The sequence below is a fragment of the Pundamilia nyererei genome, unplaced genomic scaffold (assembly GCF_000239375.1).
Source record: "Pundamilia nyererei isolate P.nyererei 1_Seehausen unplaced genomic scaffold, PunNye1.0 scaffold00139, whole genome shotgun sequence".
NCBI lineage: Eukaryota > Metazoa > Chordata > Actinopteri > Cichliformes > Cichlidae > Pundamilia > Pundamilia nyererei.
Window position 1 is genome coordinate 901,224 of NW_005187540.1, and position 4,888 is coordinate 906,111.

At 45.2% G+C, this 4,888-nt stretch overlaps 1 protein-coding gene across 1 annotated transcript in view; it reads right to left on the minus strand.

Annotated features, from left to right (window-relative positions):
* Positions 1 to 4,888, minus strand: part of LOC102209586 (collagen alpha-4(VI) chain-like) — a 23,563-nt gene that overhangs the window by 16,285 nt on the left and 2,390 nt on the right. The window contains exon 2 of the mRNA XM_005744190.1: positions 1,670 to 1,741. The gene's annotated coding sequence lies outside the window, so the exon portion shown is untranslated. The remainder of the gene's footprint in view (positions 1 to 1,669; positions 1,742 to 4,888) is intronic.

A 4,888-nucleotide genomic window follows, 5' to 3' on the forward strand; every position in this document is an offset into this window, starting at 1 on the left:
TCACCCGTGTGCACGTTCATTTGAAACTCTGAGTCGGTCTGCCAGTGTCTCATTTTCTATCCTACTTGTGTTTGAACAAATGTCAACCCCTGACAAATAATCAACAAAATAAAACTAAAATGTCTTGGTACTGGGTCGCACCGTGACATTTTTCTTCCTGTGCAATCGACTGGAAGGGAGAAAATGGAGCACTACAGCAATACAGCTTTTGAGGAGCGGAGATGTGGATGTTACTTTTATTTTTATTGCACAACAGGACAAGATCGTGACAGTAAAATTGGACAGAAGCTGCTAACACAGCTTTGGTCTTTGCAAGTGTCTGCACAGACAGCATGCTAACGCTAAGCTAGCCAAGAAGCCAGACTGGTGTTAGAGCTGAGCGCACGCAGACCCGAGCCCGCAGCCTGAGCGACGAGCACGCAGCCTCCGTTTCTACCTGTTCGTGTTTGTAGAGTCGTCTGCTGGTTTTCAACTTTGCTTTGTGCGTTTTAAGTTCAGACGTAAACACTAAGGCAAAGATGTGAATCAGGCGGCTGGTGTGGATATTGATGCAGTGCTATAGCAGCGGATTTCAGAGCGAATGGTTAGTATTTAAAATGCATGTGTTTGTCCCAGGCAGTAAAAACATGAAAGTGCTGAAGTATCATTTGATTTTTGTGTTTTACTCGAACGCATGCATTTCACCAGAAATTACATTTCTGTTGCAGGGGAGGACTGCAAGACCGTCCACAGAACCACGCGGGCCTGGTTCTAATCTAGGACCACATGAACACTGACATGTGATGAGGAGCTACAGACACAGAGCTCTTCATTGGGAGCCTTCTGTGTTTCAGGTTGCTGGAAACTGACTGAAACTAAATCCTGTATTTGCAGATGCTTTTTATGTTTTCCTTTTGAACACTGGAGCAGCTTTTTCTGCACTTTTTAATGTGAGAAAACCACTTTTGACTTGTTTGTTTGCATTTTCTCTCACAATGTTCCCAATGTGAGAGAAAATCAAACAGCAAACTCGAAGGGCTCAGAACTAAAACCGATAGTTATCTGCAGGAAACTCCTCATTATGGATTTGTTGCAGTAACATCCTGGAGAAAGCCGGAGCTAAAGCTAATTATGTAATTACTTCCTGTCACAACTTAAACTAAGCAACAACAGATGAAAACCACAGAGGATCAGAGACGACCCAACATCAGCTTCAGCCACCAATAAAACTCCACAATCAGCTCCCAAACCAACAAACGTCACCGCAGCAGTGGAGGAGGTGAATCCCTCTGAGGCGAGATTAAAGCACCAAAGAAGAAGAACAAAGATTCGAGCATCTGTGATGAAATGTTAATTAAACACTGAAGGTTTCACAGCTTATTTCAGGTGTCAGTGAATGTGTGCAGTGAATCAGCTGCGAGGTGCAAGGAGAAACCAAACAGATGTCACATGTTTACGAACACTCATGGCCAACGATAGAAGTGACGAGACTATGGCCTGTATTTGTATAGCGCTAGAGTATCAGGAGGCAGCCTGGGATCAAACCACCGACCTTCTGACGAGTGGCTGCCCTGCTCTGCCACCTGAGCCACAGCCAGAAATTAGAAAATATATTCCGTTTTTTAAATTAAACTGACTTTTCTTCTTCTTTATTAAACGTTTAAGCAGGATTTTAAACATAAATCACTACCTGGCAGAGAGTCGGCGCTTGGCTCAAGGACACTTCAGCTGGATGACGGGTGGTCAGGAGACTCTGATGATCCTGGATCGCAAAAACAAACAAAGAAGAGTCAGCATCAGCAACCAGCAGCTTCACCCGTAGCGCTGCCTCGACATGCCAAACGCTCACTCGCAGGAGGAACTCTGGGTTTATCTAATTAACCTCGTTTTGTTTAGACATCTGTTCAATGAGGCGCTGCAGCTGCACGCAGAGCTGTGTCTACAACACATTTCATGCAGTTAACAGCTTGACTTCAGATTTGGTTTCCGCTTTGGTCAAAGGGCCATCTAACGTGTAACTTCAGACAAAGCTGTGAGATCAGCTGATCTCGTTTCCAGATGTCATTAGCTGATGAATTTCGTCGGATTCAGTTTGAAAGATTTTTGCTGGATGTTACATCAAAGCTGCTTTCCCCTGCGTACAGTTGCTGCACAGCTGCAAACCACCTTTTATGCTGTGTCAGACTGATGTTGCGCTGTTCTGGGATTAAAGCCGCCCCGTTTGAAGTGCAGGTATTCCCTCATGTTCTGTCAAAGGAAACCATTGCTAATTTACATGTGTGGGAAGCTACAAATGTTCAGATTGTAAGGCAAACAAATCAAAAACAAAACAGCGTTTGGTTTCCTCGTCTTGATGTGGTCGACTCTGAGCTTTATTTGAAGTGCCAGTACACTTTCCTCTGTCATTTTAAAGTACAGACAGTGTCACGTGTCTGTTGTTCTAGTAACAGCACAGTCACAGAAACTGTAGAGCAGCTGAAGTCCGTTACACTTAGGGTTAGGGCAGAGCGGTTTACCAAAAGGACTTCACAGGTGTTCCTGTGGTTTGCAGCAGGTGCGCTAATGAAACATTAGCAGAGAAGACGTAGCAGCTGGACCTCTGGGTCCTGTTTCAAATCACAACAACAGTTGCTTTATATTGTGAGGTTGACTCAACAATCATATGACCCCCTATGAGCAAGCATTTTGGCGACAGTGGGAAGGAAAAACTCCCTTTTTCCGACAGAATCAGGGTCGGGGAGGGGCGGGGCCATAACATGGCTGCTGTGAAGTCACTGTGCTAACAGACCATCCAAGAAGGCGGAGCTCCGGTTTTGCAGAGTAAAAATCGGAACACTAATCAGCAGGAACCTGTTTTTGTGTGACGCTCCCAGCTTGAGAATTAAGCTACACAGCAAAATCTCCAGTGTTAAATTAACACTGGAGTGTCTATATGGGTCCACTCCTCTGAGTGTTAAATACAACACTGTTGAGTGTTAAATTAACACTTTTGACAGTGTTATATGTTTAAAAGTAACCCAGTCAGTTTTGAAGATTAACAAAGGCTAACACTGAGCAGTGCTGATCTTCTAACACTGGAAAATAACTCAAGGTGTTAGAAATATTCCCGTGTGATGTTCCAGCTCACATCCAATGCTGGTATATGACAAGAAGTCATGAAAAGCACACTAGGTCCACTTTGTCTCTTTGGTGGACGTTCATGTTAAACATGACTGTTTCCAACACTGAGCTCAGTGCTTGCATTCTGTTTCATGGCACAGAAGCCACACCCACCTCAAGCCCTCTGTTTTTCAGGGGCAGCCAATCAGAAGAAAGGTGAGAACAGCTGTAGCCCAGTGTGAGATAAAGAAGGCTCATTTTGGACAGCTAATCATGCAAAGCTGCTGAGTCCTAGAATCAAAGTACAGATTATGGCGCACTGACGAGATTTCCATTCATGTGAGGATGAATCCATCAGACGGGGCACTGCATAACCACTTTTCAGTTTTTGCTTCACCTTCCAAAGCTGCTGCTGATCCATCAGTCTCACATGTGTACACAGAAAATACACAAAACCAAAGGCGCTTCCTGCTGCGAGGCCAGCGTCCTGCTCGAGAGCAGATAAACAGGAAAAAATAAATCAGATGTGAGCGGAGGAGTGGCGTGTCTGCGGGGACGTCTCCGCTTCCCCCAAACACACTCAACATGTGCACGAAAGCCTCCATCGCACCTGCTCGGCTCATCTGCTCTCAGGCGACTGCCGGGACGACGAGGTCTTTCCTAATTTGGCATCTCGATGTATGCTCCAGGACAAACTGTCATCGGTGCCTCTCGAACTGTCGCTGAGTTTGTACCTGGAGCTTTTTTTAGATTCTAATTATTTAAAGCAGCAGAAAATTAAAGAACACAACATGTCTGTATGTTCGTGCCATCAGCTGATGCTCTGTGAATATAACACAGGCCAGATGCAAAAACTGAGCCAGCGAGAGTCACATCCTCCCATCATAACAGAGCAGAGCCTGATGCACAAGTTTCAGCTCAGAACATCAGCAGATGTTAAAAAGACTCCAAAGGTCCATGTCCTCCAGTAAGAAACTCGCTCACGGTTTCTGTTCATGCGCCAAAACTAAAGCATTATGAGACCCTGGCGGCGGCGGCTGCTGGGTTCATGTTTCCCAGAATAAAACAATGAAAGTTGGACAGACTCAACTATGGTGAAAACTCCCACTTCATAATCCCTCCAAGTGGGATGATTACACGTACAAGTATGATTGTGTTTCTTTAGTGAGACAGTGAATGTGCCTCACACCGTGTCACATGATGCAGTGGGAGGCATTCGTGAATCATGACCAGCTGACAAACTGATTTAGTTTCGAGAACACTCAGGAGCTCAGTTCAGACCCGGGCCCAGCCTGCTCCCCGTACAGGTCTCGTTTTACTATCAAACACATGCATCAATGTAAATATCACCATATCACGTTAAATTTTATAATTATTTTAAATTCAAAATAGAGTATTTAAAAGTAGAATGGGAGGCAGAGCCTTCAGTTTTCAGGCCCCTCTTCTGTGGAACCAGCTTCCAGTTTGGATTCAGGTGACAGACACCGTCTCCACAGCCTCCACTTTCTACTGCTAGTGACCACACAGGTCGTCTGACGGGAGGAAAGCTGTCCTTAAACCCAAGCTGTTCAGCTCAGATTGGATCGTTCTGCAGAGGCTACGTCACTGTTTGTGGAGGAATTTCTGAATTTGTGCTGCTTATCACAGCCCACCGAGACGAGAGCACACACACACACACACACACACACACACACACACACACACACACACACACACACACACAGGAGGAGGGGTCTGATTCTAATCTCATGATCTGATTGGTCCCTGCCTTCACAAACTTTCCCTGCTAATGACTTTACATCTAGAAATG